Raw genomic sequence first — 11327 nt, 5'->3', positions numbered from 1 at the left:
TTATTTGCTTTGCACTACCTTAGCACTTTATCTAACTATTTTTAGTTGACTTGCGTTGAACCCTGCATTTTGTAAAATGTTTTTTCTTCAATCATGCATTTTATACCATATTTGCAAGAACTACGCACACCTGATTCTCTTCTTTGATGAGATACGTAGGCAGCCCTTTTGGGTTCGGTATTCATTATTCATTATTAAAAAAAAATTACAAAAAAAAAAATTCTTTATTTTTAAAAATCACAAAAAATATTTTTTTTTTCTTTCTATCCTATCTGCAAGAACTACGCACACCTGATTCTCTTCTTTGATGAGATACGTAGGCAGCCCTTTTGGGTTCGGTATTCATTATTCATTATTAAAAAAAAATTACAAAAAAAAAAAATCTTTATTTTTAAAAATCACAATTTTTTTTTCTTTCTATCCTATCTGCAAGAACTACGCACACCTGATTCTCTTCTTTGATGAGATACGTAGGCAGCCCTTTTGGGTTCGGTATTCATTATTCATTATTCATAAAAAAAAAAATCCTTTATTTTGAAAAAAATCACAAAAATATTTTATTTTCTTTCTATCCTATTTGAACGAACTACGCGCACCTGATTCTCATCAAAGATGAGATACGTAGGCAACCCTTTTCGGGTTCGGTACCCCTATTCAAAAAATATAAAAATATTTTTTAGATTCATATCTTTGACTTGGTTGGTACCAACACAGTTAGGAATGTGCATAGAAAAGAAACAAGTAACAATCAATATGATGGGGAGGACTGACTTCGTGGTAACTATAGATTCTTTTGGTACCTCTCATTCACACTTTAAGTGACACTTGAAAAATTCTCTTGCATGCTTGTAAGACGAGAACAAAACCAATCTCATTGTTTCATGTGCATTGTGTGGTGAGCTTTAGATAGCGTTCAATTGCATTGCATTGTCATCTAGAACTTGGCCTGAATGTCTGTTGAGGCGAAATTATGAGTAACACTCAGCATAGAAAAGGATCGTAGGCCTTCTTTGACCCGTTTGAGCCTTTCTAGCCTATCAAATGACATTATCCCTAGCATTTCCCCTTTGAGCCTAGAGCCTTTTCTTTGACCACCACATCATAAGCCTATACCATTTCTGAGCGCTTATATGCACTATCTCTCTCTTGGCCCAACCTCCCTGAGCGCACTAAAAATGTGCAATCGCGGATAGAGATCTGAGCTGTAGTTTCCAAAAAAAAAAAAAAATGATTCGACCGTCCCAGAAAAACAAAGGCTAAGAACGACCTCTAAAGCAAGAAGGAGCCCACAAAAACAAAAAAAAAAAAAAAAAACCTCAGTCATTCGGGATCTCGGACATACAACCCGTTATTCCTTTTTATTTTTCACACTCAGGCATACAACCCGGAATTAGTATCAAGACCTCGGGCATATAACCCAGGTCAATTCTCTTAATCCCCACAGAGTCTCGGGCATGCAACCCTAAACTCAAAAAAAAAAAAAAAAAGGGCTTGCAACCCTAAACTCAAAAAAAAAAAAGGGGCTTTAACTTGCAAAAGAGGTCGCACAAGTACAAAAGAAAGGGACAATAAAACAAAGTAGATCAGCGTCAGAGCACACAAATACTAAGCACAGACATAGCGCAACGCTTAGGGAAGGATTAGTCACTCCTTACCCAAATAATATCCTACCCTTTTCCCAAGCCTACATTACAACCCCATAACAAGCCCTACGTGATTCTATGCTAAGGTTTCTCTCATTAGTGGATACTTACATGACGGCCAAGCTTATGGTATCACAATTGCAAGCATTGAACATCTTTCTCAGTTTGAGTGTACTTCTCTAGACGTCCCAAAGTTCAAAAATACTGAATACGTGTGAAAAGAGACTTTCTTTCTGGTGAGGGCACTTGAAACATGAGGGTAGGTATAGTTCAGAGTCTTTGTTTGAAACAAAATGAACCGATCTTGTCGATCCTTAGGTATGTCTGAGATACCACTTGAAGCTGTAGGAATTATCAATAAGTTGATCTTGGTTTGTTGGACGATAAACAATGGTGAATTCTTATGCACAATACTAATTGTTGGTACCAACTGAAGTCGAGGCATGTTATATCAATCATTGTGATTATTTAAAAAAAAAAAAAAATTTGCTGGATTTTGCTTTCGTGATTTTGTTATTTTTCTTAATTTTTTATTTTTTATTGTTGCACAGTAAATATAGTTCAATGTTGTTGTGTTGTTACTAACTTTATGAGGTATCCACATCTGGTCTTACCATGAAAGATCCTTGTATTTCTCGTTGAAGCATGAAATTGGGAGAACATTTTTGAGTAGCTTAAAAAAAAAAAAAAAAAAAAAAAAACCCGCAAGTGCACATCGCATTTCGCGGGAAGTATGCAAATTTTTGTTTGTTTTCTAAACTGGGACAAAATTTTTGAGGGGGCCCTCAAAAATTCCACCAATGGCGCATTTCGAGAGAAAGGGCACGGGCTCGGCCAGCCCCACAGTAGGACACTGCATTGGCTCGTCTAGCCCCACAGTAGGACACCGAGGGCGTCATAGTCTAAAGTCATCATTCTCATCGCCTAAAGACACCATTTCATGGCCCAAGGACCTTACCTTCTGCACTTCATTCGCGCCGAAACAAAGGCGTTACCCTCCACACCTGCATTGCTTTATTTATTTTTTTTCAAATGCCCCGCGTATGCTCGCGGCCGCATTGCACTGCATCTGCATAAGGCTGCGCACCGCCTTCAATGCTGCATGGGCTGTGCACCGCCCTTTTAAAATTTTTGCATAAGGCTGAGCACCGCCTTTCATATGTTACATGGGCCATGCACCGCCCTTTGTAATTTCTGCATAAGGCTGAGCACCGCCTTTCATATGATGCATGGGCTGCGCACCGCCCTTTGCATCGCTTTCATATGTTACATGGGCCATGCACCGCCCTTTGTACTTTCTGCATAATGCATGGGCTGCGCACCGCCCTTTGCATCGCTTTCATATGTTACATGGGCCATGCACCACCCTTTGTAATTTCTGCATAAGGCTGAGCACCGCCTTTCATGTTGCATGGGCTGCGCACCGCCCATTTAAATTTCTGCATAAGGTTGCTCACCGCCTTTCATATGTTACATGGGCCATGCACCGCCCTTTGTAATTTCTGCATAAGGCTGAGCATCGCCTTTCATATGATGCATGGGCTGCGCACCGCCCTTTGCATCGCTTTCATATGTTACATGGGCCATGCACCGCCCTTTGTAATTTCTGCATAAGGCTGAGCACCGCCTTTCATATGATGCATGGGCTGCGCACCGCCCTTTGCATCGCTTTCATATGTTACATGGGTCATGCACCGCCCTTTGTAATTTCTGCATAAGGCTGCGCACCGCCTTCAATGCTGCATGGGCTGTGCACCGCCTTCAATGCTGCATGGGCTGTGCACCGCCCTTTTAAAATTTTTGCATAAGGCTGAGCACCGCCTTTCATATGTTACATGGGCCATGCACCGCCCTTTGTAATTTCTGCATAAGGCTGAGCATCGCCTTTCATATGATGCATGGGCTGCGCACCGCCCTTTGCATCGCTTTCATATGTTACATGGGCCATGCACCGCCCTTTGTAATTCCTGCATAAGGCTGAGCACCGCCTTTCATGTTGCATGGGCTGCGCACCGCCCATTTAAATTTCTGCATAAGGCTGAGCACCGCCTTTCATATAATGCATGGGCTGCGCACCGCCCTTTGCATCGCTTTCATATGTTACATGGGCCATGCACCGCCCTTTGTAATTTCTGCATAAGGCTGAGCACCGCCTTTCATGTTGCATGGGCTGCGCACCGCCCATTTAAATTTCTGCATAAGGCTGAGCACCGCCTTTCATATGTTGCCTGGGCTGCGCACCGCCCTTTCAATTTTCTGCATAAGGTCGCGCACCGCCCTTTGAAAATTTCTGCATAAGACATCGCACCACATCTGCCTTGTTTTATTATTATTTTCTTAATGCCCCTGCGTATGCTCGCAGCCGCATTGCACTGCACCTGCATTGTTTTATTGTTTTCAAATGCCCCTGCGTATGCTCGCAGACGCATTGCACCGTACCTGCATTTGTTTGTTTTAAATGCCCTGCGTATGCTCGCAGATGCACTGCACATACATTGCATCATTACTTTGCGAATGCTCGCAAATGCACTGCACATACATTGCATCATTACTTTGCGAATGCTCGCAAACACACTGCACATGCATTGCATTATCACTTTCAGATACCCTTCAAACGCATTGCATTATGCCTTAAAAAAAAGTCCATTAGTTATCACCTTTCGAACTACATTGACCTGATTCTCGTGATTGACGAGATATATAGGAAGCTCTATGCAGAGTTCGGTCACATCAGGGCGAGAATCATTCTTTCCCCAGCAAGTACACAATCTTGCACCTTCCCAGTATCTCGTAGCTCGATACTGGGGCAATTTTGGAAGCGACGACGTGGGTATGCGAACATTTTTTTCGGCCCTGAACAATCCTTCCCGTTTTATCATTTTTTTCTTTTCATTGCAACCCTACGTACAGACTGAGAGTATTGTCAAAGCTCTATCAACGTCTGGCCTCTTTCTCCGTACATATCCTTTTAACAATTCTTTGTCGAGCCAAAATAGGCTACATGTCAACGTCTTCGTCCGAAAACTCTTTCATCGTCTCCGGTCGAAGAGGGACAAGTTGTTGACACCTAATTTTGGCTCGACGTGCTTAAAATTAACGTTTTGGGGGGCCTGATTCGTTAAAGAGCACGAAGTACATTTTTTACACATTTTTACACTTTTTCAACAATTTATTGATGATTATCATTATTTTAGGAATTTTCTCAATTTATTGTCATTTTTTCAAAAATCATTATTTTGCACATGTACAGCGTAATATTACCATTTTTTGTGCAATTAATAATTGTTTCTTAATTTTATATCAGTACATTTTCATATCATAGACATTAATATTTATATTTTATACTTGCGTTATTATTTATACATGTATTAATTAACTATATTTTAATATAGTCCGACAGTGCAGAGAAAATCGGAGTAACTAATTTTTAAACGCAGAGTAAAATCCTATCAAGTCAAGGTTTCATCACTTAAAAAAAAAAAAAAAAAGGATTAAAGTAAGCATTGAGGAGATAAAAGGGTGCAATCTTCTATTCTTTGAACAAAACAGGGGCCATTTTGCATTATAAGAAAAGGGAGGGGGTATTCATCTTCTACATATATTTACACACACACACACACACAAACACTCAGATTTCTAAACCTAATAAAAACATTTCCCATCTCCCTCCACTCTCCAGCCGCCATCTCCACCACACGCCCGCACTCTCACTTTCCACCTCGCCTTCCTCTTTCCCGTCACTACTCCGAGCTCCGGCGAACACCCACCCGCACAACCACGAACCAAACAGTTCCCTTCATCTTCCTTGCTGCTCCGATGAACTGGAGCAGCCACCAAGCCACCCACCACGCTCACCACCACTTCATATCCTTCTCTCTCCCAAAAAACTGTCAGCTTCCACTTGCTCTTCTCCTCTGTTTTTCTATAACCACCAGGTCGCGGGCGAACAACCATTAACGGTGAACACGAAGCAACCAGCCAGCCCCTCTTTTCTCTTGTTCACTGCCCCAGCGAGACGTACTAACTCCGACGAGCAGAGCCAACAACACAGTGCTACCACTCCCGTTCTTGTTCCAACACCCCCATCATCCTCTTATTTCTTTTGCTTCTCGTCACTATCTTACCAGAAAACTTGACAAACCCGGCGGTGCTCTGCCATTTTCCGATGTCCCTGTGCTAATTTTGACACTGCCGGAGCATCGTCTCCGGCATATTTTGCTCGTTGATAAACCATTCCTTCTACTGCTTTTCTTGCATTTGTTTTCTTTAGTTATATTTTTTTAGTATATTTCTAGTTCTGCTAATGTTTGTTATCGTTGGGTTATTAGTTGTGATGGTTCACTGCTAACAATTTCAATTGCTACTGTTTGCACATTTTTCTATTCTTTGCACTGCTATACATAATCTTTTATACTAAATAATGTTGGTTTTGTGTCCCACTCCGGCTACTATTCGCATTATGCTTAAACCTTTTTCAGCTATGATATGTTGCCTAAAATTGTCGTGGACACTTTCTCCCTTTTATTGTTTAACTAAACTGCTTTGGGAAAATACTATCCCAAGTGGCCGATGAAGAAATTTCCGTCGATTTCCAAGGCCTTCCATGTACAAAGACGGGTTTTTATTTTAAGTTTATTCATTATTTCTTTAATTCATCTGATAGTTATTTATTTTCTTACTAACATTTTTATTAAGTCTCACGCAGGTATCTGGAGTTACTTTTTGAAGATGACACTCAAAAGAAGTTCAAATAGCTTCTTAAATTCTCTGTTTATATTTTTTACATTCTTAAATTATACAAGCATAAAATATAGTGAAACTTTACTTTTTAGGGTGCAGGTTGGTGGTATTTATTTATGATCTGCTTAGGTGATTGAAATTTTATGTGTTTTAGACAAATCAATATTAGGCATTTATTTTTGTAGCTAATATTCCTATAGTTATCATGTTTTGCTAGAGTTTTAATTCAATAGCTTAGCACACTTAAGTGAATAAATAGGGTGATTTGCCTCAATATTTAGGCTTTATAATATACTTTCATAATTAATTGATTAGGCGTACATACTTAGCTAGTTAAATTAGTTAACTCACTTCGAGTGCAAAATAATTTCATGCCCATTTTTTATACCTTTGTCACATACCCAAGCTTCTAAGTTGCACATAACTTTTTTTTTTTAATAATTATGATAACACATATGTATAAAATACGTATTGCATGATTATTTATGTGAATATTCATATTATTCTTTAGTCTAAATTCTATTAATTTTTGTAAATAATAAAGCCTTTTTACACATCCCTCGTATAGTTAAATTGGTCCAGCCGGGAACCACATTTGTGGATTCTGAAGGATGCCTAACACCTTCCCTTCGGAATAATTTGAACCCTTACCTAGAATCTCACTTATTTTCGTAGATCATGTTAAGCTGCATATATTAATAATTTATAGGTACCCTAGTATACCTTAAATGCTAGGTGGCGACTCTGTACATAATTAATTATTTCAGAGCTCCATAAGTTGTGCTTTGTTTAGCCTTTGGTAAAAATAGGGTGCAACAGTTAGGAAGACCGTGGATCCATCTGGCTGGAGCTGTACCATCTACTTTGCACCAAACTGTCAAATTCGAGTGGGATCAGCAACAAATATGTATACATGGAGAAGGGGACACGTCTTTCTATCGAGAGCAATCCATCCCATTCATCGAGGCAGAAGGAGGGTTCGATGGAGCAACTTACCATGCTTGGGAGGTTGTGAATGTCACTAAAGTGGGTGAAGTGTGTCAGACTCAAGAATTTAAAAGGTCATGCGCCGCAATTATGGTTGCAAAGGAAATGCTGAAAAATGGGTACCAACCTGGATTTGGGCTGGGGAAAACATTAAATGGGCGGGTTGAGCCTGTGGTTCTCCCTGTGCAACAGTTTACATTTGGTTTGGGATATGAGCCAACTGAGGAAGAAATGAAGAAAGCACGAAAGAATAAAGGGAAGGAGATTCCATTACCAAAACCCATTCCTACCATTGATCAAACTTTCTCAAAACCTGCCAGCTTCAAAACTTCGGATCTGACCGTTGAAGTTGCCTATGATGATATTGTGGAAGGGATCAAGAACCTGTTCGTGGAAGATGAAGATGATCATGCTGTGGTAATCAAAGACTTTGCTGAAAAAACTGATCTTGTAGGCTGCTGAGCTAGGACCTGAGCTGAAAATTAGACTTAGCCCCGGTCCGCCGGGAGTTTCAGTACTTCAAGTTTAAATTTCTCTTGTAATAGGCCGGAGGCATCAACGAGAACATTTAGTTCCTTTTGTCATGTTGCCTCTATGTTTTGTTACGGCCTTTCTAAATTAAGACTTTGTCATTTGTTTTTTAACGAACTACGTTTGGCCTGACTTCTTGTTGGATACGTAGGCAGCCCACATCGGGTTCGACCACTCTTTTCAAATTATTTCAGTATCTTTGTTTGTGGTTGGAACTACGTACGGCCTGACTTCCTGTTGGATACGTAGGCAGCCCACATCGGGTTCGGCCACTCTTTTCAAAATATTTCAGTGTCTTTGTTTTATGGGTGGAACTACGTGTGGCCTGACTTCCTTTGGATACGTAGGCAACCCATATCGGGTTCGGCCCTCCCTTTTATTAAAAACAAAAACTCAAAAGTTCTTATTTTGACCACGAACTACGTCTGGCCTGATTCCTTTGGGATACGTAGGCAACCCGAGGCGGGTTCGGCCCTTCTATTTTAAATTTTTTAATATCTTCGGTTTGTCCAAACATTTTGGTTCCTATAAAATACATAAGGATTTTTATACAAGACTTTGGTCTTCCCACCGTTTAAATTCATGTGTCTTAGTATCTTGAAATTGGGACAAATTTTTGAAATCGGTCAAATCACTTTCAAAAATTTTCATTACAACTTTCTCACTTTTCGATTGTTTAGAACCAAGTGCCTCCAGGACTTGAAACTGGGACAAAATTTTGAAGTCGGTCAAATCACTTTAAAAAACTTTCATTATAAGTTCTCACTTTTCAATTGTCCAGAATCAAGCGTCTCCAGGACTGAAACTGGGACAAATTTTTAGAAGTAGCATAAAAGTGGTCTTAAATGTTTAACCATTTTAAATAAAAGTCCATCCATATTTCTAAAATGCGAATAAATTCAAAAAATCGAGTCTTCCTAATCATTTTACAGATTAGAGCCACTAAGTATTTCCTTTCAAAGTCATCCAAATCTCATTGCTTTTGTTTTCAAAATACACTTTTTATAACTGAAACTCCCTGGCAAAGCAAAATATGTGGTGAGACATCGAAGAACGTGGACGCGACCGAAACAAGGATCAATTCAATGGCCAAGTTCCCCGACATGCACAAGTCAATCAATTTTCTTTTAAACTCACAATTTTTCTTTGCTGAGACAGGTTCAATTAACATGAATATGGTGCATATTTGACTCTTCTTAAAATTTTAATTATGGACGTGATCAAAGAGTTAGCTTTCTTCAAAAGGGAAAATATTCTTCAACGTGGATGCAAAGGTAGCTTGCGCTAAACGGTGGATGTTGTTCCACTCATCATGAAATCTTAATCGCAACAGTGGAAACGAATTTATCTTCTCAACCAAGGGCTGTGAGCATAATTCTTTCAAACCCAGCTATTTACATATTCTTATCACTAACAGTTGTTTTAGCTCGTGGCATTTCTCGATGGATCAAGGACACATAATCGTGGATTTAACTTTCTTCAAGGTGGATACGGACATGGTCACCTATTATCGGAATGTGATATTTACTAAGATGACAAGATCGAAATCTTGCATCATTTATTAAATTGTGGGGATAATTGTAGATTTAACTTCCGTCACAACGGGACGTGGATTAGGATGTGGATATAAACGTGGATACCTTTCTACAATACTATTTTTAAAAGTGGACGTGCATTTACATTTATTTTTTTTTACATTGTGGATGTGGACGTGGAAGTAGATTTATATTTGTACATTATAAAAAAAAAATTGTGGAAGGGGATGTGGATTCATATGAACATTGTGGACGTGGAAGTGGATTTATTTTTAAAGTTTGTGAAAGTGGGGGTGGATTTATTTTCTTGCACCGTGGAAAGTGGATGTGGATTTATTTTTTGCATTGTGAAAGTGGATGCAGATTTATTTTTTGTACCGCATAATACGGACGTGGAAGTGGATGTGGATTTATTTTTGGTACCGTATAATACGGACGTGGAAGTAGATGTGGATTTATTTTTGTACCGTGTAATACGGACGTGGAAGTGGATGTGGATTTACATTTTTGTACCGTGAAATGCGGACGTGGATTTATATTTTTACACTGTGGAAGTGGACGTGGATTTATTTTTCTGCACTGTGGAAGTGGATGTGGATTTACATTTTTTGTACCGTGAAATACGAACGTGGATTTATATTTTTGCACTGTGGAAGTGGACGTGGATTTATTTTTCTGCACTGTGGAAGTGGATGTGGATTTACATTTTTTGTACCGTGAAATACGGACGTGGATTTATATTTTTGCACTGTGGAAGTGGACGTGGATTTATTTTTCTGCACTATGGAAGTGGATGTGGATTTACATTTTTTGTACCGTGAAATGCGGACGTGGATTTATTTTTTGCACTGTGGAAGTGGACGTGGATTTATTTTCTGCATTGTGGAAGTGGATTTATATTTTTGTACCGTGGAAGTGGATGTGGATTTATATTTTTGTACAGTGGAAGTGGATGTGGATTTATATTTTTGTACAGTGGAAGTGGACGTGGATTTATATTTTTGTACCATGAAAGTGGACGTGGATTTATATTTTGTACCACGAAAGTGGACGTGGATTTACATTTTGTACAGTGGAAGTGGATGTGGATTTATATTTTTGTACCGTGGAAGTGGATGTAGATTTATATTTTGTACCGTGGAAGGGGACGTGGATTTATATTTTTTACCCTGAAGCGGATGTGGATTTATTTATTTTACACCGTGGAAGTGGATGTGGATTTATATTTTTGTACAGTGGAAGTGGATGTGGATTTATATTTCGTTAAAATATACGTGGATGTGGATTTAGCTCTCGTTAAGGTGGATATCAATGTCGACTTAATTCCTCTTCAAGTGGAAGCCATAATTTTAATTCATCTCCAAAGCATGTTGTGGATTCAACTTTCGAAACAAGGGTTACAAGTGTAAACTTCTCCAACCCTGTCTTATTTACATATATATTTATTTATTGCTAACAATTGTTTTTAGCTTGTGGCTTTCGACAATATTGAAGTTTGGCATCACACATCAACTCGTGGAACTATTTCTTCGGCAGCGAACTGGGGCAATTTGTCGGGAAGGATAATCAGACTTCCCGACGCGGGTCAAAGATCTACCTCGAACACTCAGCTCTAATCACAAGTATTCTTTTGCATTCCATCAATTCAATTTTCAGAATTCTCAAAGTTCTATCATAATACCAAGCGCCATCATAATTCAACACTGGGACAATGTTTTGCAAGATTCGCGTCAATCGGGGTTCATTAGTCGTAAGGTGTCATAGTTGTCCCAGAACTACACTCGACCTGATTCTCGTACAACCCGAGATATGTAGGCAACTCAGAGACCGGAGTTCGGTCATAATCCTCTCAAGTTTCCTTTAGCCGGGACAAAATAGGCTACTGAGTCAA

This window comes from Lycium barbarum, chromosome 3, assembly GCF_019175385.1.
Source record: "Lycium barbarum isolate Lr01 chromosome 3, ASM1917538v2, whole genome shotgun sequence".
Lineage (NCBI taxonomy): Eukaryota > Viridiplantae > Streptophyta > Magnoliopsida > Solanales > Solanaceae > Lycium > Lycium barbarum.
The sequence above is the reverse complement of the archived record's forward strand: the minus strand, read 5'-3'. Positions refer to the sequence as shown.